Source organism: Symphalangus syndactylus, chromosome 14 (genome assembly GCF_028878055.3).
Source record: "Symphalangus syndactylus isolate Jambi chromosome 14, NHGRI_mSymSyn1-v2.1_pri, whole genome shotgun sequence".
Classification (NCBI taxonomy): Eukaryota; Metazoa; Chordata; class Mammalia; order Primates; family Hylobatidae; genus Symphalangus; species Symphalangus syndactylus.
In genome coordinates this window covers 50385369-50409472 of record NC_072436.2, presented here as the reverse complement: position 1 = coordinate 50409472, position 24104 = coordinate 50385369, and the positions used below count along the sequence as shown (strand labels likewise).

The window sequence follows — 24104 nt, the reverse complement described above, 5'->3', positions numbered from 1 at the left end:
TGTTTTTAAAGTGAATTAATAAAGATAATTTTTAAATTCTCAGCTCTGATTTCTAACAGAGTGTATTAGTCTGTTTTCATGCTGCTGATAAAGACATACCAGAGACTAGGTAATTTATAAAGAGAAAGAGGTTTAATGAGCTCACAGTTCCACGTGACGGAGGAGGTCTCACAATCGTGGCAGAAGGAAGGGACGTCTCACATGGCGGCAGGCAAGAGAGCATGAGAGCCAAGTGAAAGGGGAAAGCCCTTATAAAACCATCAGATCTCATGAGACTTATCACTACCACAAGAACAGTATGGGGGAAACTGCCCCTATGATTCAATTATCTCTCACTGGATCCCTCCCATAATTCCAACACGTGGAAATTATGGGAGCTGCAATTCAAGACGAGATTTGGATGGGGACACAGCCAAACCATATCATAAAGTAAATAGCATTAGATGGAAGGCACATACACAAAAACTCTTGAGTTCCTCAATTTTATTTGATTTTTGGGAGTCTAGTCTTATTTATTGGTTACTCAAAAGAATCCCGTTTTTGGCTGGACTCAGAAGTTGAAGCTCACAGAGAGGACAGTGTGCCTCTCTTGGCAATCTGTTCCTGGAGTTTGTCTTTGGCCTCCTTCATTCTCTCGGCCAAAAGTTCAGCGTATTTTGCAGCCACTTCCTCATTTTTCTTAGTACACTGTTTCTTCAGAGCAATATGCCAGCATTTGTGTTGCAAGACACATGGAGTAACAAGAAGCTGAATCTTGGGTGCTTTGGTCTCAGCTTTTTTGCCTTCTTTAAGGGCTTTCTTAACAACAGATTGGTGGACATTATCTTCTTTAGAGAGACTGAAAAGTCTGTAGATTCTGCTAGCTCTTTTGGGCCCCAGGTGATGATGCTCCACAGTATCAGTCAGTGCAGGAATATCCTTCTATCCTCTTTTTTTTTTTTTTTTTTTTTACAATAACAAAGTTTAGAAAGCTCAGATTGGCATCCACAATGCAACTGCAAACAGCTTCGTGCTTCTTGCCCCAGTTCTCCTTGGTTTGTAACAGGAATGCCCCTTGCTCCATAGTACACAGACCCAGCCATGAGTCAAGACACCCTGCTTCATGGGAAAGCTTGTTTGTCATTCCTGTCACTGATTCCCATCACAGAACCTTTCCATTCTTCACCCAGAGCGTCAGCAGCAACTTCTGTGGCTGTATACTTCTCATAAAAAATACAAAGTTTGCATTCCTCATCCATTTCAAGGAGCTTCTGGCAGTCGACAGCTAGAAAGGAGACATTCAGCTTCCTCTTGAAGCAACTGATTGCCTCTGAGGTGCCTCGAAAAACAGCCCTCAATAATTTTAAAGAGTGAGACCAAAACGTTTGAGAATTGCTGGTGTAGGTTATAAAATTGGACCCCTTTTTTGTGCTTTTTGAGGGATTCAAATAAAAGCTGGGCCATGTGGGCTCTTCATTCTTTGGGATCAGCCATAAGAACCCAAAAGAGGAGAAAAACAGACACAAACATTATCCATTATTATTATTATTATTATATGGACAGTAATCAGAAAAAGACTGAATATGCAACATAGTCAGGATTATTTGGAAAACGAGGCATTGCCCAAAGATTTCATTGACAGTTTGCATCTTTGTATGTTACTGGAACACATTGGTACAGTTGTCACTGGGAGATACAGCACTTAACTTTTAAGAAAGGGTCTCTCAAACTAGGATTCCAGAGATATATCTCAGGGGTCACCCGTTTCACAGATTTGAGACACACATCTATAAACTAAATGGAAAATGCCTTCAAACTACATATAACTGACAAACCACAACTCTGCCTTGAAGCTGAATTGTGACAGAAATACCAATAAATGTGGCCACAGTATCTCTGAATACAAATATGCTGTGGACCTGTGCTGTGTGTGGGGTGGCCAGCTTGCCCCAGGCCCTCTGACACTCTGGAGCTTGCTCCGTGGTCCCTGAAGCAAGTGGGAAAATGACCCTTGCATGTCCAGTGTGATTAATTAATTAGAAGAAATACAGTGTATTAGTCCATCCTCACACTACTATAAAGAAATTCCTGAGACTGGGTAATTTACAAAGGAAAGAGGTTTAATTGATTCACAGATCCATATGGCTTGGGAGGCCTCAGGAAACTTACAACCATGGTGGAAGGCAAAGCAAGGACCTTCTTCACATGGTGGCAGGAGAAAGAGAGTGAAAAGCCCAGGAAAAACCACCATTTATACAACCATCATATGTCATGAGAACTGTCTCACTATCATGAGAACAGCCTGGGGGAAACTGCTCCTATGATCCAATCATCTCCCACCAGGTCTCTCCCTCAACACCTGGGGATTACAATTCAAGATAAGATTTGGGTGGGGACACAAAGCCTAACCATATCACACAGCAAGAAAGAATGTGCTCAGAATGGGAAACCTGATGTGTGATATTGCCACTGGCGGACTACAGAAGAAGCTCTGAGAACCCAGCTGTCTTGGAGACCTATGAGATCTCCAAGGTCCTTTGCATAAAATAGCACATCTGCATTAGATAAAGAAAATGTGTTGTATACACCGTGGAATACTACTCAGCCATAAAAAAAGAATGAAATCATGTTCTTTGCAGCAACATGGATGCAGCTGGAGGCTGTTACCCTAAGTGAATTAATACAGGAACAGAAAACCAAATAGCACATGTTCTCATTTATAAGTCACTGGGGACTACAGAGGGAGGAGGGATGGAGAGGAGTGAAAGTTGAAAAATTAGCTATTGGGTACTATGCTCACTACCTGGGTGATGGGATCAATCATGCCCCAAACGTCAGCATCATGCAACATACCCGTGTAACAATCCTGCATGTGTAACCCCTTAATCTAAAATAAAAGTTGAAATTTTTTTAAAAAAGCTTCTCTAAAAAATAAAATAAAAATAGCAGCTCCTTCAAAAGGTCTGAAATCATATGCCAGCCCAGAGGCAGAGGATGGTGCTATGGATTGGATGCTTGTGTCCCCTCCAAATTCATAATCTTGAGGCTGGTGTCCTTATAAGAAGAGGAAGAGACCAGAGTGCACTCTTTCTCTGTCATGTAGAACATAGTGAGAAGACGGCCACATCTGCAAGCCAGGAAGAGAGGCTTCACCAGCAACCCAATCAGCCAGTGCTTTAATCTTGGACTTCCAGCCTCCAGAACTGTACTGTGAGGAATAAATTTCTGTTGTTTAAGCCACACAGTCTATAGTATTTGTTATAGCATCCTGAGCAGACTAAGACAGATGACAATCTCCACGGCCCCATTTTGGTTGAGGTAGTATTCAATCAATTAGGTGTTCATTTTGGACAAAACTTTGCAGCCTCTTGCTAGTGATTCCTAGTGGATTCTAGCTGGTTGTCTTACAAAGAATTGTATCAGAAAACCAATAGAAGACTTGGCACAACTCTGCCCCACACACGTGCAGCCTTAGTTTAATGAAGGGCCACCTAATAAAGGAAGGGCTGGGAGTCAAGGGGCCTTGGATTAGGTTTCTGCTCTGCTACTAAATAGCTGCCTGGGCTAGAAGGTTCTTCCTCTGTTTGGGTTCCAGGGGCTTACCAAGGGCAGAGCAAAGGGAGCAGCCCTCAGCTGTAGGGAGTTGGGGCCACTGTCCTTAAAGAATTTTAGAGTAATAATAAAACTGACTAAAAGTCCACTTTTAATTATCACTGTGCTTTGGCAATTCTAAACGAAGTCAGTGATAAAATTTTCCTCCCTATAAAAACATCTTTTTATTTTAAGTTCTATACAATGGCTGTAGTTCATGTAGATTTTTAATCTATTTGCATTAACCTTAACATACTCATATTACTTCTCCATTGTATTCATTTTCGGTGTCTGCATAACCCACTGCCACAAACTTAGTGGCTTAAAACAAACCCACCTGTTGCTTACAGGTCTATGGGTCAGAAGTCTAGTGCAGTGTGGCACAGTGAGCTTTCTGCTCTGGGACACAATGCTGAGGTTATGTTGTTGGCCAGGCTGAGTCCTCACCTGGAGGTTCTGGGGGAAAATTAACTTCCCAGCTCATCCTTATTACTGGCAGAATTCAGATCTTTGCTGTTGTCTTAGTTCTGAAGTTCCCATTTCCTTGCTGGCTGTCTCCTGGCTGGGGCTACTGTTGGCTCCTAAGGCCACCCACATTCCTTGCCTCATGACCCCTCCATCCTCGAGCCAGCCACATGGGTCAAATAGTTCTCATGCTTCAGATCTCTGATTTCCCACGTATCTGATCTCTGCACCAGATCGGGAAGGCTTGTGGGATTTGGCCAAGCCCACCTGACAATTTTCCTAAAACATCAACTGATTTCGGACCTTAATTACATCTGCAAAGTCCTTCAGAGCAGCCCCTATATTAATGTTTGATTCGATGATGGAGAAGATGCTTGTAGACCAGGAGCTGGAAATCTTGGGGACTGCCTTAGAATTCTGCCTGCCGCAATTCTTCATAGATGTTGTACACTACATGGAAGTTAATTCAGACAACTTGCAATTATACAGTTGGCCCTGGATTAGCATGGACTCAGCTACATCTGTTCCTTAGGAGAGTAAGTTTGCTTTGTGTTCCTTTTGAGAAAGTTCACTTTAAGTTCGTGTCTCATCTTCTGTGGAACTACATATTCCTCCATTTAAGTAGTAGGTTTGAAATGAACACTGATGATAGAGTGACTGTAAAGATAAAGAAACAGAATTTGAGTTACTGCAATTGTGCCCTTCTATGGAATCACTTGGAGTTTTGACTTACGTTTAAAATTTAAACTTTGCACGTAACAGAGATAGTAAACTTTCTGTGAAACACAAAGCAACCTGAAAGTACAATATCTCTGTTATGTGCAAATTCTTCATATGTGAAATACATTATTAAATTTGAAAAATATTTGAAAATGTGAATATTTAAAATTGAAATGCATTTTTTCTATGCATCTTGCTTTTTGTTCAATTGCTGTTCAACTATAATATTGTTCATGGCCATGAAAGACCAGTTTTGTTTTGTTTTTGTTTTTGTTTTGTTTTGTCTGAGACAGTTTCACTCTTTTTTCCCAGGCTGGAGTACAATGGCGCGATCTCGGCTCACTGCAACCTCTGCCTCCTGGTTCATGCAATTTTCCTGTCTCAGCTTCCCGAGTAGCTGGGATTACAGGCATGCACTACCACACCCAGCTAATTTTTGTATTTTTAGTAGAGATGGGGGTTTCACTGTGTTGGCCAGACTGCTCTAGAACTCCTGACCTCAGGTGATCCACCCGCCTCTGCTTCCCAAAGTGCTGGGATTACAGGCATGAGCCACCGTGCCTGGCCAAAAGACCAGTTTTTAGTACATGGTATTCCTCATTGTATATTAAAAAAATTAATGTAATTAAAAAGCTTGAATCCATTGCATCTTTCCTTTGTTGTAGTGGGTATTTATTTTATATTTTAAGTTTTACTCTCATGATTATATATACAAAGTTCAATAAAAGGGAACTTTAACTGCATTAGTCTGGCCATTATTATTAGTCATTGCATTTCTGATATGGTTTGGCTCTGTGTCCCCACCCAAATCTCATCTTAAATTGTACTCCCGTAACTCCCATGTATTGTGTGAGGGACCAGGTGGGAGATAATTGAATCATGGAGGTGGTTTCCCCCATACTGTTCTCATGGTAGTGAATAAGTCTCATGAGATCTGATAGTTTGATAAGGGGAAACCCATTTCACGTGGCTCTCATTCTCTCTCTTGCCACTGCCATATGAGATGTGCCTTTCATTTTCCACCATGATTGTGAGGCCTCCCCAGCCATGTGGAACTGTAAGTCCAATAAACCTCTTTGTTTTGTAAATTGCCTAGTCTCAGGTATGTCTTTATCAGCAGTGTGAAAATGGACGAATACAATGATTATTACTAAAAACATTTTGTTGTAAATGGGGTATGTGCGATAAAAAGGAATCCACTCTGAGTGTCAAGTACATTGGGCACCCACTGCAGATGCTCAGACATACCTCATGGATGTCAGCAGAGGAAAATGCTTCCTGGCTGCCCACTACCTTCGGGAGACTATGCTGAGTGCCTTGCAGACATTCTCTCATCTAATCCTCACAAAAACATCATTTTAGAGATGAGAAAACAGCCCAGAGAGCCATTCGCTTGCAAGTGGAGAAGCTGAGACTTGAACCCATGCTAAGACCGTTCACTCACTGGCATCTCTCAGAAAGGCCTTGGTTTGTTGAAAGTGATGCATTTTGATCCTGCCTGCCCAGAGCGGGCAATGGTAAGATTCCTGGATGCAACTTCTCTGCTGAAGAGAACATTATCGGCTCCTGAGCTCGAACTGAGACACGCATGCTGACTCTCCCCACTGGCTCCCCTTGGATGCCTTCCTCCGGCCCCATCTATACCCCTACAAAGGCAAGACTTGCTTGGGAGGTTTTTGAATGTGCCTGCCTGCATGTTAGTATCAGAGTTCTTTCAGAGCTGGGACTGTGTGTGGTTAAAATGTATAACCCAGCAACTCCCAGGGTCCTTGGTACATAATACGGGCTTGAGAAATGTTTGTGGAACTTACCTGACTGGCTGAGTAAAAATTACAGGCTTAAGTGAGTGTTTGAGAATTCTCTGGGAATTTTGCTTAATAACATGACTCTCATCTCCCATGAATGATGATCGATTCCTTCCTCTGGCAGGAAGTAGTGGTTGGTTACTGCAGCCAGAGAGATTTTTTTTTTCCCCCTGCAACCCGTGGGTGGATTAAAATGGAAGGAGCGAGCCAAGCTGAGCCAGAAAGGACAGCCAAGGTCAGGAGGGCTGACGGATCCCCACACACTGTCAGTAAGAGGAGAGGCTGTAGTCACTAAACCATCCACAGCTATTCCGGTTCTTTTCTCCTTCTGGTTCATGGTAAAATTTTAATTCTCTGCACCCATTGAAATCAGCCCTGGCCACATGACTTGCTGTGGCCCTGAAATGTGAGCTCTGGGGGCTTGTGCGCAATTTGCTGCATTGCCTTCTTCTCGTGCCACAGTGATCAGGGACTCGGGCGTGGAGAAATCTTCATCAACCTGGGTCCTTAAGTGTTTGTAGAAATCCCCTGCCAACCTATGTTAGACATGTAGGACCAGCAAGAAATAAGCTTGACGCCATCCTCATATGATTGACAAGCATTCTGGATAGAAATATAATTATAATTAAGCATTAATCAGGATGCACTATTTTTTTTTCTGAGATAGGGTCTTGCTCTATTGCCCAGGCTGGAGTACAATGGCATAATCATGACTCACTGCAGCCTCAAACTCCTGGGCTCACGTGATCCTTCTACCTCAGCCTCCCGAGAAACTAGGACCACAGGCAAATGCCACCACACTTGGCTAATTTTTTAAACTATTTTTTGTAGAGACAGGGTCTCACCATGTTGCCCAAGCTGGCCTCAAACTCCCAGGCTAAAGTGATCTACCCTCCTCAGCCTCTCAACATGCTGGAATTACAGGCGTGAGCCACCGCACCCAGTATCAGGCTGTCTTTGACCCACTTCCTTATAAGGGAAAGTCGTGCAGCACTGGATAGCAACCACTGGCATCCCCATTGTTCCTATACATAGGATCTCTGGTGTTAGAGTCAGACGCTTTTGTTTAAGAATTCCTGAAGATGTTTTCCAGATCCCAAATTTCAGTGGAACAACTGACACCAACCAGTTTGAAGACCCCCACAGAGAAGCAAAATTATCATGAGAATACAGCTTCTTCCTCTCCCTGTCCCATGACTTCACCTTGCACTTTTCTACCAATCAACTCTCTCCACACTTCAGCCCACTCTGAGACCTTTAAAAACACTAACTCCTCAGGGACACAGATTTGAGGGTTTCTCCCATCTCCTTATTCATCAGCTCTATGATTAAACCTCTTTCTCTGCTATGACCCAATGTCTTGGGGTATTGACTTGCTGCACACATCAGGCAATGGACCTGTGACGGTTACAAACTTATTGTATAAGGTCACTAAGATTTGGGGGATGCTTGTTATTGCAGCAGCACCTAGCCTCTCCTGACTAGCTCAGAGGACCTGAGGCAGACATGAGGAGGCTGAGGAGGACATCAAGAAACTGAAGAGTTAAGGAAAAGAGAAACAGGAAATGTGGATTAGGGGGTCAGTGTGGACCCTGGAGCTGGGGCAGTTGCCTGTGGCTAGGCTGTCCACACTGTGCAGCAGGCTGGCTTCCTCTGAGGCTCCAGAAGGGGGAAGTAAGCACAGGCCATGGAGTGATGCCATCCATGTGCGAAGGATGATTTTGTAGCATGTGCTGACTGTGAGTCACCACTGACTGGGGAAGAGGTGGAGGAAAAGGGTTGGGGAGAATGTGTATCATGCACCAAGCAGTGTGATCCCAGAACGTTCTAATGTTCCTCAAGAAGAAATGAGTCGGACATCAACAAAGGAGGCCAACCTCAGACTTCCTGTGTGGGGAGCAGTGCTGAGCTGGCAGTGAGTTATCCATTTATCCCTTGTGCACAGTGGCTAATGTACTTACTCTGTAGCCACTCCTACAATAGAAGACTTCCTCTAGGATGCTGGTTGTTTGTTACTCATATATTCATTCTGTAAATATTTGAGCTCCTAGGCACTGAGCCTACCACAGTGAGTAGACAGGTTTCATGGACTTTGTGGTCTGCCTATGGCCAAATAATTAATAGCAATTTTCAATATGGATTGCTAAGTACTCTGACAGAGGTAAGTATAGGTTGCCTGGGAGAAGAGCATAGAAACTAGTCCAGAGGTCTACAAAGAATGAAGCTGTGAGTAACTGAATTGGGAGTTAAGTACATGCTTCTGCATAGCAAAAGTCCCCCACAATTACAGGTAAGTAAATGCCACCCTTCCCAGCAAGGGCCAGGGAGTGCAGGAAAATATCGAGTTGCCTGAGGATCTGAAAGCAATACAAAAAGTTCTGAAAGTCAAAGGTCTTGCAATAGAACATTCAAGAGGTGAAGCCTTATGATTCATCGACTTGGGTTCACTCAGTGGTCAAACCAAAGAAGAAAATAAAAAAAATAAAAAACTGAGGGAACCCAGGTCTCTGGAATGAATTAACTCTTTTTTTCCTCCTTTTTTTTCCTTTTTTTCTTTCTTTTTTTTTAATGATGAAGGCTGCCAGAAACTCAAGGGACCTGAAGATATTAGAGAATTAGAATTTCACAATGATAATGAGACTGTGTCCATCTATAGTTAACTCTTCCCACTCCACAGAGTCCCAGCACATCATTCTTATCCCACCCCCTCCACTGACCAAATCTCATCCTTTAAGACCCAGTTTAAAATCTACCTCCTGGAATTAATTATACCAAGCCGACTCTAAGCAGTGGTCACCTGTTGGGAATGGAAGTGCATAGGGGAATGAGGGAACTATTCATTTTTTACTTTTATCAGTTTTTATAAGTATGTATCAATTTGTTTAAATAAAGCCAAAATTAAGCTTATGGGGAAAAAGAAAATTCCACCTCCTCCACGGACCCTTCTCTGCTTCTCTGTTGTACAGTAGCCCCATGCTCATCTCATTGCCATCTACCATTTACTGGTTTTTCATAACTAAGTTCTTTCCTCTACTTCGGACTCAGCCCCAGCTAGAGCCACCTGTAGAATGCACGCAGCATTGCTCGTAGGCAGGGGACTAAATGAATGGTTGGCGAAGGAATAAAAGCCTGTAATGTTGGCACCTCAGCTTACGGAAGTTGTGGGGAGTTTTCTGTGCTAGAAAGTCGTGCCTTTCACTGAGCCCCCAGCTTTAAGCAGTTTCATAAGTAGATGTTAACAACTGCGTTCCAGTCCCTGCTGGTTCCCACACACCCACGCCAGGAAGAGCCTGGCCAGATCATCTCCCCAGGAAATGTGGAATGATAGCACCCGGGAGCTGCTGGGAGCTGGGGAACCTGCAACTCTTCCTCCTGTGAGGCAACAGGACCCTAAGTCGGCGTCGTGTGTCTAGAGAGCCTGCCCGATCTGTCCACACCTGGGAAAACAGCTACCCTCCCTCCCCTCCCTCCCCTCCCTCCCCTTCCTCCCCTTCCTCCCCCTCCTCGGCGCTGGGCATTTTTCCCACGTGGATCCACTAGATGGCCTGCAACGAACACAGTGACTTTGAGGAGGCCTGTGTTGGAAAAGGAATTAACTTCCTTGCTTATTATTTGTTTGTTTGCTTTGTCATTCACCATTTGTCCTCATAAATCCTTTCAAGTGTAATTGATATTAAAAACCAATAACTTGCACATTCAAGAACAGGAAAAGGGCTGTGTCAGAGTTGAATCTGTGGGTCTTCAGGCAGAGATTTCTGATAGTTGGCAAAATAATCAGAAATTGTTTTGCCAAATTTATTTCTGAGTGTTAGCATTTTGTTCATTACAACATAAACAGCTTTGCATAAAAAGAAATGAATAAATAATTCTAGGGGCTTAATAAGTATCTTTTAAACTACTTCAAATAAAGAGAAATGACAAGACCTAGTACTGGTAAGTATGAGATAGAGCAGGCTCATATGCACATCACTGGTGCCCTACACATCACTGTGATTTTTGCAAAGCAATGTGGCCTTTGCTACAAGAGCAGTGAGATGGCTGGGCGTGGTGGCTCACGCCTGTAATCCCAACACTTTGTGAGGCTGAGGCAGGTGGATCACTTGAGCTCAGGAGTTCAAGACCAGCCTGGCCAACATGGCAAAACCCCGTCTCTACAAAAAAAATTTAAAAATTAGCCAAGTGTGGTGGTATGCACCTGTAGTCAGGAGGCTGAGGTGGGAGGATCGCTTGAGCCTGGGAGGCAGAGGTTGCAGTGAGCTGAGATCATGCCACTGCACTCCAGCCTGGACAACAGAGCCAGACCCTGTCTCAAAAAAAAAAAAAAAAAGTTCGTGAAATAACTCATACTCTTTAACCAGGAAACTTTCAGGAAATATCTAAAAGTTAGAGAAAAACAATCAGTATTAAAATATCCAGATTGCTGCTATTTGTAGTAACAAAAACTTGGAAATAATTTGCAGAACAATAATAGGGGAATGACTTAGTCAACTGCAGTATATCAATATAATAGGTGAAATTAAAAAGGATGGTAAGTGTGAGCTCAGACTGTACCTGTGCATGTAAAGCCATGGTTTTTTTTTTTTTTTTTAAAGTCCAGGCTTATTATTTATTTGAAGCACAGGCCTGGCATGACGGCTCATGCCTGTAATCCCAGCACTTTGGGAAGCTGAGGTGGGCAGATCACTTGAGCCTCAGGAGTTTGAGACCAGCCTGGGCAACATGGCAAAACCCCTATCTCTACCAAAAAAAAAAGAAAAAAAATTATAGCACAGTTCAAAGTCACTAAATCATTAAATCCAGTACAAAAGAAATGGCTCCCATTTCCTGGATTGGCATCAGACATCCTACCAGCTGCAATTACATCATTTTTATCTATGGTCTGCTTTTCCTTTTGCGGGGGAGTAGGGATGGGGTCTTATAAATGGGTCAAAGAGACTTCAACCTCAAATCCAAGCAGAAATCCCCGCTTGCAGAGAAACACAGGAAATGACTCTTTCTCTGTGAAAAGCAGTCAGGAACTCTGCTCCAGTGATGAGGGCCACTGATGGTGTGGGAGAGTGATCAGGAAGAGAATCTTCCAGGAGGTGGCACAAAGTCAGCAAGAGCCCAGGAAATCACACTCCTGGGATGGCTGCTGTCACCACCATCACCCTCTCTTCTGTCTCCCCTCAGTGCCATCAAATTGAGTGAGGAACAAGGGAAAGTAATTACATGTAGAAAACCAAAGTGAACAGGAACGTGGGTGGTGTGAACATAAAAGGAGAAACTAAAAATGATCAAAAGTTTCTCCTTCACTCTGGTGGAAATCTCTGATCCATTTCTTCATGTGTCTAACTTCCAAGGAGGGGGCTAACAGCACAGACATGGGACCAAAGGCCCATGTTGGCTCAGAGATCTAAACGGTGGGCCCCTCTGAGACGGTAACTGCAACCAAGGTGTCTGTGATGTCCTTGGTTACTCCATCTCCTGACCAGGGGTCTAGTTTGCCATTGCTGAAAACGATGTCCATGTGTGAACTAATGTTTTTGCCTCCACACACAGTAGTGATCCGGGAGGGCCTTGGTCTCATACCCCGCTGTTTAAAACAGTTATCAGAAAACTCCTTCAAGTTCCACAAGTGAAGTTCAAATAAAAAACGCCATAAAAAGTTGGATGCATAAGGATAGCTTACCACTGCACGTCACCCAGTCTTCAGAGATCCAGTCTTTCAAATGTCGAATGTCAGGAAGCCACTGCAAACTCCCGTCCATATTTGAGAGTCGATTAATGGCATCTCAGGACCTACGGAGGTTCTCTGAACAATATAGACCACCTTTCCTAAAATCTGTAGTTACGATCTTCATAAATACACCACAAGGTACCAAATCCTTAAACTGCCAGATAAGGGCAGAAGTTGCAAGAGCTCCAACTACCACATGAGGGTATTTCATTCTGAACTAGGCTGCAAGCATGCCACCATAGGGGCCCTAGAGGGCCATGACAGTGTGATTTTCAGCTCCTAGGATTGTTCTTTTCAAGTGTTTGATTAGCTCTGCAAAATCAGCCAGAGCTTGCTCTGATGTCAGGAGATCCAAGTGTCCAGAATCCTTGAATGGGTCATCACAGGGCAGGGACTCTCCACAGTATCGCTGTTCCACATACGCCAACACAGCTTTCAGTTCCTCAGCCCCATCCCACATGAACCACGTATTATTGCAGAACCAGATGATGTCCTCGTCATATTTCTTCCAGTACTTATCTGCTATTAGATATTGCTGTTAAAAAGTTTTCACAGTATGAAATCCAAAATGATCAACCCTCTGTTGGAAGTGGAGAACCGAGTTGTCCTTGGCAACAGCCGGGTGGGATGTGGGGTTGGCTGGTGAGGGCAGGCTGCCAAGAGCCCTTAAGGCCGGCTGGAGGGCTGTGGTGGTCCAGGGCACTAGGAAAGCCAGGAACAGGAGCAGGAGGTCTTGGTGGCCCATGGCTCAGGCTGGTGGTTGCAGTGCAGGTCTAAAGCCATGTTAAATCAATGTCTTCTCTGTTTAAAAAGTAATTTTCTAGTTTCGAGGCTGAGTTTAAGAGCAGATTATTTTTCTATGAGTAAGCCCTTAGACAATAAAGTATCACCAGATAAGAGTTAAACAAAAGTAAACTCAACAGCTGCCTTCCACCCAGAGCCTGGCAGGGAGTGGAGAGCCCCTAGACTGGGGAGAATATACGGCAGCTTTATGGAAAGGGGGGCTGGGAAATGTCTTAGATGGCTTGGGCTGTTACAACAAAATACCACAGACTGAGTGGCTTTAACAACAGAAATTTATTTCTCGTAGTTCTAGAGGCCGGAAGTCCAAGATCAAGGTTCTGGCTGATGCGGTTCCTGGAGAGGGACTGCTTCCTGGCTTGCAGATGGCCACCATCTTGCTCTGTCCCCGCATGCAGAGGACGGGAGATCTGGTGTCTCTTACTCTTCTTATAACAACACTAATTCCATCCTCATGACCTCATCTAAACCTAATTACCTCCCAAAGGCCCTACCTCCTAATATTATCCCATTGGGAATTAAGGTTTCAACATATAAATTTGAGGGGGATACAAACATTTAGTCTATAGCAAGGGAGAATTCCACCAGCAGATGTTGGGCAGTGCACAAAAATAGTCCAGGCTGGGCCAGGTGCGGTGGCTCATGCCTGTAATTCCAGCACTTTGAGAGGCTGAGGCTGGTGGATCACCTGAGATCAGGAGTTCAAGACCAGCCTGGCCAACATGGTGAAACCCCATCTCTACTAAAAATACAACAAATTAGCCGGGCATGGTGGCGGGCACCTGTAATTCCAGCTACTTTGGAGACTGAGGCAGGAGAATCACTTGAACCCGGAGGCAAAGGTTGCAGTAAGCCAAGATTGTGCCATTGCACTCCATCTCAAAAAAAAAAAAAAAAAAAAAGTCCAGGTTGGGGAGGCCTAAGAGCTGCTTCCTCTGCGAGTGTAGCTGGGAGCAGTCATGGCTGTGATGAGGAGAGGCTGGGCACTCAAGGCTGGCCCACACATGCACACATAAACCACAGTCAGATTGCATCACTAACAGGCATTCACACGCCTTTATTTCAGACCTAACATTTGAATCTAAAATCAAACTACTGCACTATTACATGTTGCACCATCTTGTATACAAGGAGACTTCAAAAAGCTCATGGAAAACTACAATTAAGAGATTAAAATAAAAAATATAAACTTTCTCAATATAGGCTCCGTCAAGTTCAAGACACTTTTGTAAGTGATATTAGCCATCTAGTCAACCTTCAGAGAACTGAGGGTCCTGGGAATTTAACCATGTCAATATAGTCATTTTTACATTTATTAACTGAAGAAAAATTAGTGCCCTTTAAGAATTTTTTAAGATTAAGATATAAAAAAGGGGCCAAATCAGGACTATAAGGTGGATGCCTAATGATTTCCCACTGAAACACTCCCCAAATTACCCTTGTTTGATGAGAGGAATGAGCAGGAGCATTGTTATGATGGAGAAGGATTTTCTAGTGAAGGTTTCCTGGGCATTTTTCTACTAAAGCTTTAGCTAACTTTCTCAAAATACATTCAAAATAAGCATACACTATTGTTCTTTGGCCCTCCAGAAAGTCAACTAACAAAATACCTTGACCATCCCAAAAGACTGTTGCCATGATCCTTGCTCCTGACTGGTCCACTGTTGCTTTGGCTGGACCACTTCCACCTCTTGGTAGCCAGTGCTTAGATTGTGCTTTGTCTTCAGGATCATACTGGTAAAGCCATGTTCCATCTCCTGTTACAATTGTTACAATTCTTCGAAGAAATGCTTCAGGATCTTGATCCCACTTGTTTACAATTTTCATTGAAAGCTCTGCTTTTGTCTGTAGCTGATTTGGGTGCAACAGTTTCAGCAGCCATCAAGTGGAAAGTTTGCTCAAGTTTAATTTTTCAGTCAGAATTATGTAAGCTGAACCAATTGAGATGTGGATGGTGTTGGATATTTTTTCTGTTGTTAAACATTGGTCCTCCTCAATTAGGGCATGGATAATATGAACTTTTTCCTCAAAAATTGATGTGGATGGTCTGCTGCTGTGGGCTTCATCTTCCATATCATCTTGTTCCTTCTTAAAATGAGCTATCTGTTCATAAACTGCTGACTTCTTCAGAGCATCATTCCTATAACGTTTTCATAAAGCATCAATGATTTCACCGTTCTTCCTACCCAAGAATCACCATAAATTTGATGTTTGTTCTTGCTTCAGTTTTAGCAGAATTCATGTCGCTCTGATAAGCGTTCTTTTCAAAATGATGAAACCATTCTTAGTGCCTCAAACTAGATCCCCTTCAGACATGTTATAACAAGTTAGTACGAGTTTATTTTGGTGCAAAAAATGGAAACCATAGTTTCCATTTCCATTTCCAATGCATATTTCTTTCATTATACGCATTTTCCATGAACTTTTTGAAGACCCCTCATATAACTTGTGGCCTACAGTTAGGTTGAGCCACTTTAAGGGCTAGTCTGAAGACCAAAAGGAAGAAGTCATGAAATAAGGCAACATTTGATTGGATACTCAGGACTCACAAGGGGAATTTCCCTGGCATCCCCTTTGTGGTAGTAAAAATAGCAAAATATAAGACAACATTAATTACTGCAACATGCTAATGTATATTTGAGGATAGACAAACATCACAATCTAAAAGGGTGACATAGAATATAAGATTTGTTTCCTTTCTCCTAGAAGATTGCAGACCCAAAAATAAAATTTTAAAAAGTGCTCCAGAAAAGTTCCTCGAATTCAAGAATAGCTTCATGATCACATATTTAAAATATTTATTGACCACATACTATGTTCTGCACCCTGTGGTAGTTTCTGAGGTTACATCATTGAACAAGACAGACATTATCTCTAACTTCACCATGCATAATCTAGTGGAGAAGGCACCAACACTTGCACAATTAATGCTGTCATACAAGTGCTACAAAGGAGAATGTGACTGCTATGAGACTGAAATTGTCTTCATTCGTTTAGTGTTGCTATAACAGAATATGGACATTGTCTTAAGTCTGTTTAGTATTGCTATAACAGACTACCCGGGGCTGAGTAATTTATAAAGAAGAGAGATTTATTTGGTTCACAGTTACAGAGGCTGGAAAGCCAAAGGGCTTGGCGCTGGCATATGCTCGGCTTCTGGTGAGGCTTGCGTTGCATCACAGCATGGAAAAGAAGCAGAAGAGGAAGCAGGCATGTGCAGAGAGACAAAGCAAGAGAAGCAACATGGCTTTGTAACAACCTATTCTTGCAAGAACTAATCGATTCCTAAAAGAACTCACCTAGTCTCTTCAGAAAGACATCAATTCATCTTAATGACTTAGTCACCTCTTAAAGGCACCATCTCCCAACATTATGACCTTGGCAATTACATTTCCTCATGAGTTTTGCTGGGGACTCTCAAACCATAGCAAACATCATGGGGTCCTATCTAAATGGGAATGTGGTGTGGGAGGAGGGAATCAGAGTTAATTTTTTAAATAAGTGATTTAATGGAGATTCGAAGGATAAAGAAGGGTTATCTGAATATAGAGGAGAATAAAAAAGGATACTGGGGAGCAGAGGAAGCAACAAGGAAAAAGGCCCATGGGCAAGGAGTGAAAGAATGCCCAAGAGGCTGGAATGGCAGGAACAAAAGCTAGCTGAGGAGGAACTAGATTACCCAGTGTCTTAGAGGCCAAGTTAAAGATTTTGTTCCCATACTGGATGCAATAGAAAGTGCACCCACTGGAGTGTTTGAAGCAGGGGGAGTGATACTTGTTATGAATAACACTTAAAATCTTAAGGAAATTGAACACTCGAACAAAGGATTTTTAGCAAAGCAATTTTACTTTTGCATAGAGGGGTGCCTCTTTGGCCAGTTGCCATGACAGCACACTTGAACAAAGGGGCACGAGAGCCTTTATTTTTGACACAAGTCTTGGCTGGGGTTGGGTCGTATAATTTAAGCTAATCTCGGTTGGCTAAACATTTGATTTTTTTTTAGAAAGGGTGGGCACGTAAAAGAAAGTGGAGAGGAAGGGAAATGGGTGTCTGTAATGAGCTAGAAAGTTAGTCTTTTTTTAAAATAAGGAAAGAAATGCGAGCTGGTATTGATAAGGCCTGGTATTGTGGTGTGCTTGAGCATTTAACAAAGGCAAAAAGGAAAAAAGGAGAAAAAAAAGGGAGGGTACTATGAATTAAAGAATAAAATATTGATCAGATTATTTGAAGAGAAACCTCATCATATCCCACATACTGAAGGGCAAGAATGAATATGAGGAAAGTCGTCAGGAGGCAAGACACAACAGGGGCCTGGACCAGGGTGCTGGTCATGAAGATGGACAGAAAGAGATGGACTCGTGGTATATTTTGAACATATAATCAGCAGGACTTAGTAAAGACTTGGACATGAGACATGAAGAAGGTGTCAAAGATGACTCTCAATGTGATGTTCAACTTGAGCAACTCTACAGATATTGACCATTGACCACAGGGGCTTTGGAGGAAGGGTGAATTTGGAGGGGAAATGGTGAATCCAGTTAGAATTCCAAGGATGACTTTGGACAAAAAGGAGAGGTCTGATTTGAAGGTACACATTTGGGAATCAAATGAATAGGATCCACTAAGGAGAGAGCACAGAGAAATAGAAAGCCCAGGACTGCACCCCGAAGAATGCCAGGATTTATAGGTTGGGTGGGGGAGGATGAGGCAGCAAAGGAAGCTGAGTAGTGGTCACTGAAACAGGAGAGAAACTAGGAGAAGAGGATGCTTGTGGCAAGTGATGGAAGAGAATATTTTAGGAAGGTGATGATCAACACTATTGAATGTTGCTGCCAAGTTGAGAAGGACCAAGATGTCTCTGTTGTTGTTAGCAATTCCCATGCCCTTCCTTGGGCGAGGCAGATTTTCTGGGTTGTGAGATAGAAGATAGAATGCAGTGGGTTGAAATATAACTGGAAAGTGAGAAAATGTGACTTTAATGGGGAGAAGGGGTGTGGTGTGGAGCTGGAGACAATGGGGCATTGAAGGAAGGATACTAAAGATGGAAGCGACTTGATTGGGTTTCCACTGCTGATTAGAAGGATCTATTATTTGACAGGAGGAGATTCAAGATAGCTCCACCGGGAAAGTCAAAAGGGATGGATTTAGAGCCATCTCTTAAAGGCACCATCTCCCTGGATTTAGAGCCCAGGAGTGAAAGGCTGACTGGACATTCTGTACTGGGGGAATGTGGTGGGGAGGTGGGTGGGAGTTGTTGACTGTTAACTTCTCAGTAGGGTAATCTGGCTGGGCCGTGTGCTGGGAAACCCCTGACATCAGTACTTTCAGGTTTCTCTTCCTGGGCCATCTGATTCCCCTGAGGAGAAGCTTCCAGCATCTTGCCTAGCGGGAGAAGTTCTGCCTGCCTGCATTCTGAGAGCTGAGTGAGAGGAGAGGCTGCCCACCACAGCTTCCAGCAGACATAACTCATTTCATTCTCTTGTGCTTTTAGGAGCCTTACCTTCAGTTGTGTCTAATGTTCTCAGTCCTGAGACTCTCTGCTTTCTCCACAGACTGAATCTCCAGTCTCCTGATGGGGCTGGGGAGAGGCAGTGGTGGAGTGGGGTTGGGGAAACTGCAGAGCCAATTGCTTTACTTTCACTTCCAGGAGTGCCTTCTTGAGCTGTTTGCGCGTGCTGTGATGGAAATCTCATTAAGCTCAGCTTTCTGCACTGCCACATTTGTTTCTCATCAGTTTACCAACTTCCAGAACCTCCTTGTTCGCTCTCCTGTTCCCTCCTGTTCTCTCTTTACTGTGGTTTGGTAGGGCTTCAGGAGAGGTCAGAATTAGATGCAGGTATTCAATCTGCCATCTTTATCCAGCAGTCAGTGTCAAAGCCTGTCGATTGTGGAGGAATATTTTGGCTCTTATAAGAAAGGAAAAGGCCCCAGTGTCCTGTCCCTTCTGATGCTGTGTGGATACAAACACCCTAAACAATGCCACCCACCCAGCTGTGTCAAACCAAACCAACCAAAACAATGAGCACACATAGATGGCAAACTGCAGGGCCCGAGGCTCAGGCAATTCGTATTTGGAATTATTAATATATGAACCCAAAGCCTTCTGCCCACTACATCAGCCACCAAAGACCAAATGAGATAAATTTAGGAACATGTTCATCTTCCTACTATAATCATTAATAAAAGGCCCTTTAAGTTCATGAAGAGAAATGATTTCTTCTTTTTCGATGCCTACAAAGAAATTTCATTAAAAATATTAACAGAAATCCAAATAAAAGAGAAAAAGAACCTTATCATAATCCTATCTGCTCAACACGTGGTTTGGTTTGATTTGGTTTGTTTTTTTCCAGGTTCTCAACCAGTTGTGGTCCACAGACATTCATAATTTGACAAAAAGGATCTGTTTCTATGTCAACTCTGATTGGTTTGTGAAAGTGGGCTTTTCTCCAAATCCTTCCAGTGCCTAAGCTGGGCCCCTTTGGGAAGAGCATTAACTGTTTTGGGTCACTAGCACACAAAACAGTGCTTTAATTGTCTAAAACCAGGGATAAGAGTATTATCCCCTCCTTCTAAGGTGGCCCGTGGTCAGGTGCTTAAGCACATGAGGGAGGCAGACACTGCTCTGGGGATGATTTGCAGGTTGGAGAGAACCTGGCTCCAGATATTTCCTTTCAGTCAGCCACAGTGCCTAGCTTCCCCCCAAGCAGAGTCTCTTTTTGGAAGTTTAAGACATTGTGTCTCATAGCAGTACTGATCTGGAGGGTTAGGAAGAACCTTCGAGGCCCTCTGGCCAGCACCCCTGATAAGTGGCTGTCTGTCCTCTGCCGCGCACTTCCATGGCTTGGAAACTCACTACTGGAAGGCTCCGGTGACGTTCAGACATATATCTGGGACTAACTACAGTTGACACTTGAATACAATGGGGGTTAGGGGCACTGAACCTCCCCTACCCCTTGCACAGTCAGAAATCTCTGTACAACTTTTGGCTTTCCGAAAATATAACTACTAGTAGCCTACTGTTGACTGGAAGCCTTACTGATAACATAAAGAGTTGATTGGTTAGCACGTATTTTGTATGGCACACACTCACACACACACACACACACACACACACACACACAGAGTATTCTTACAATAAAGTCAGCTAGAGAAAAGAAAATGTTACTAAGAAAATCCTAAGGAAGAGAAAATATATTAACTATCCATTAAGTGGAAGCAGATCATCATGAAGGTCTTCATCCTCATTTTCTTTACGTTGAGTAGGCTGAGGAGGAGGAGGGATTGGTCTTGCTGTCTCAGGGGTGGCAGAGGTGGAAGAAAATCTGAGCATAAGCAGGCCTGTGCAGTTCAAACCTGTGATGTTTAAGGGTCAGCTGTGATTCGTTAAGCCCTTAGCCCCCCTCCCACCCCCCGCCTTTACAGTTTTGAGCAGGGAGCATGGCCAAAAGAGGCCAGGCTGGACTGGGCACTGCAATGGGGATTGGGGATACCCAGATGCAGCTTGGGTTCCAAGTGAGCAGACGTGGGCACAGAGAGAAAGCCAGGTTAATGTAGCCCCAGAAGGCCTGGCCAGCAGCAGTCCCTGAATTCCAGCTGTGTGTCAGTCTGATACGGTCCCCGGCATGAACACACTTAACTATCTGCAGCTCCCAGTGACATTCTGCTTTCCAGTTCTTGACACCTGCTGATCTGTCCTTATCCACAACCACCCACCCTACCCCATCCCCACCTCACAGTCCCTGCCCCAGACCAGGCCCTGACCCCTAAATCAGATTGTTCTATTTAGGGAATAGCAAAGCTTACAGCTCCCTGTGGTGGATACTAGACTGTCCCGTCACCCATTCAATGGCCTTCTGGAGTGCCTCCTTGTTTTGTAGCCGACAAAAAGCTAAAAACTCCATTTCCCGGGTTTCCTTGCAACCAGGGCTCTGATGGGCTCAGATTCCACCAATGAGAGAGGCAAGCATGAGGCTTCTTCCACTGGGAGCTGAGCCAAGAGGGGCGGGGACTGTGCAAGACAATCAGTCATTCTGCCTGCTTGGAGGGTCCAGGAGGCAGTGCAACTGTGGTGGTGACCCCTTACTGATGGATGGCTTTCTGCAGGGTGGCGCTTCGGACCATGCTGCTGAGGCTGGGAATTGTTCCTGGAACCGCCTCCCTATAGTCAGCTTCTCCAGCTCTTCAAGGGATTTTGTAAACCATCTAATAGTAATGAACCCCATGAACTGGCCAGAGTGTTTTCTGTTGTTTACAAGAAAACCCTTTTTTAATGTACCCTCAGATGCTGGTTGACATAACATTTAATATGTATATTAATAGTTAATATCCACTTATTGATATCCTGTGACATTCCAATCACACATCTATGCATGTATCTATGTACATGCTATGTACATATATATGTATATATACCTATATATATACACACTGTGTCTGGATATATTTATATATACATATATGCACATATAGTATACACATATACACACATATATACACACACGTGTATATTTAAGGTATACAGGAGTATTTAAGTATTTAAGATATATGGGAGGATGTGCATAGGTTATATGCAAATACTATATCATTTTATATGAAGGACTTCATCATTTGTGGGATTTTGGCATGTGGGGGGCTTCTGGAACTAATCCCCACAAATTCCAAGGGAACGATACACATGCATATACACACATGTGTATATGTTTACTTATATATACACATACATATATACCATATATACACATACATATATGCATACATACACACACATACATATATACATACATATATACCCACATATACACATACACATATATACACATACATATATACACATACATATATGCACATACACGCCCATACATATATGCCTATACACATATGCACATGCATGCCCATACATATATACACATGCATATATGCACATTATATATACACGTACATATATACCATATATACACATACATATATGCATACATATACATACATATATACATACATATATACCCATATATACCCATACATATATACACATACATACACATACATCTATACCCATACATATATACACCCATACATATATACACCCATACATATATACATATACATACATACCCATATACATATATATGCTACATCTTATTATATTATGTATTATACCCATATACACATACATATGTATGTGTATATATATATATAATACACATACATATGTATGTGTATATGGGTATAATATATATGTATGTGTATATACATATGGGTATATATAAGTATGTGTATATATGTATGGGTATATATATGTATGTGTATATATGTATGGTATATATATGTATGTGTATATATGGGTATATATGTATGTATATATGTACGTATATGTATGCATATATGTATGTGTATATATGGCTATATATGTATGTGTATATATAATGCGCATATATGTATGTGTATATATACTTGTGTGTATATGCATGTAAACACATATATACATGTGTAAATACACATGTGTACACATTCTATATGTGTCTATATATGAATATATACATGTATCCAGACAGTGTGTACATATATGTGTGTGTATATGCATATACAGTCATCACTTGGACTCGTGGGGGATTGGTTCCAGGAGCCTCCCCCCATGCCTAGATCCCACAGGATGAAGTCCCTGATATAAAATGGTATTGCATTTGCATATAAACTATGCGCATCCTCCCATATAGCTTACATACTTTAAATCATCTCTAGATTATTTATAATACCTTATACAATGTAAATAGTTGTTATACTGTATTGTTTAGAGAATAATGACAAGAAAAATATCTGTACATGTTCAGTACAGACACTTTTTTTTTCAAACATTTTTGCTCCATGGTTGGTTGAATCCAGGCATGTGGAACGCATAGATAGAGAGGGGCTGGCCGGGCGCAGTGGCTCATGCCTGTAACCCCAGCACTTTGAGAGGCCGAGGCGGGCAGATCACTTGAGGTCAGGAGTTCGAGACTAGCCTGGCCAACATGGTGAAATTCCCATCTCTACTAAAAATACAGAAAGTTAACTGGGCGTGGTGGCACGTGCCTGTAATCCTGGCTACTCAGAGGCTGAGGCAGGAGAACCACTTGAACCAGGGAGGCAGAGGTTGCAGTGAGCCGAGACCATGCACTGCACCCCAGCCTGGTGACAAAGCTAGACTCCACCTCAAAAAAAAGATAGAGAGGGTCTATGGAGTATGTTTTTGTGTATATGGTCTTACTTAACATCAGAACAACCTCAGATCTAGCATTATTCTTACTTTGGAAACAAGCTGAGAGTCAGAGAATTGAACAACTTTCCCAAGGTTTTGTAGCCTGTAAATGGCAGAACCAGGATTGAATATAAAATTCTAAATCTAGAGACTTTGTTCCTTTCTACACTGGCATCCATGGTAGTCCTCTGAGACATATATAACTGCTATGCTTGAAACCTGCATTTCCTTCCACCTGGCACCCCACTGTCCTTAGATATCAGGCTTCACGTCACGTCCAGTTTCTAAGATCCTCACAGTTCGATGTCTGTTTGGCAGCAGGGTCATCTGAGAAGGGCTGCGGTGTGGGCCAGCACTTCACAAACTTTCATGTGCGTGTGAAGCCTGGGGTCAAAATGCAGATTCTGATTTAGGAGTCTGGGGCGGGGCCTGGGACTCTGCCTTTCTCACAATTGCCCAGGTGATGCCGCAGCTGCTACGGTCCCCGGACCACTCTTTGAGTAGCAAGGGTGGGGCAGTGTGGCATCTCACTCTTGGTTTTGAATTTCATCTCAGCACGATCTGGGGTCACTTATTTAACTAACGTGACTTCTCTGGGGCTCAGAATCCTCATCTGTGAAATGGGAACAATAATATCAGCCCCACTGAGGAATGTAAATGAAAGGAGATGGTACATAACACAGATCAGCTTCTCACTTGTTTTGGTTAGAATTGGAGGTGATTCCTCCATTGACATAAAACAGGAGGCTGTTATCCAGATAGAGCCGTTAAACTCTGGGTTGGGTTCCAA

General features: G+C 43.0%; 1 long non-coding RNA gene and 2 pseudogenes across 1 annotated transcript; all 3 read right to left on the bottom strand.

Moving 5' to 3' along the window:
- Positions 1-519: 519 nt before the first annotated feature.
- On the bottom strand, positions 520-2851 carry LOC129462963 (small ribosomal subunit protein eS6-like; annotated as a pseudogene).
- A 9104-nt stretch (positions 2852-11955) lies between these two features.
- LOC129462962 (lysosomal Pro-X carboxypeptidase-like) lies at positions 11956-13024 on the bottom strand (annotated as a pseudogene).
- A 3157-nt stretch (positions 13025-16181) lies between these two features.
- Positions 16182-23449, bottom strand: LOC134732331 (uncharacterized). Its single transcript, XR_010115374.1, has 3 exons — positions 23363-23449; positions 18581-18958; positions 16182-16245 (listed from the first exon to the last, which is right to left on the bottom strand). It is a non-coding gene; the product is annotated as an uncharacterized lncRNA (long non-coding RNA).
- Positions 23450-24104: the final 655 nt, after the last annotated feature.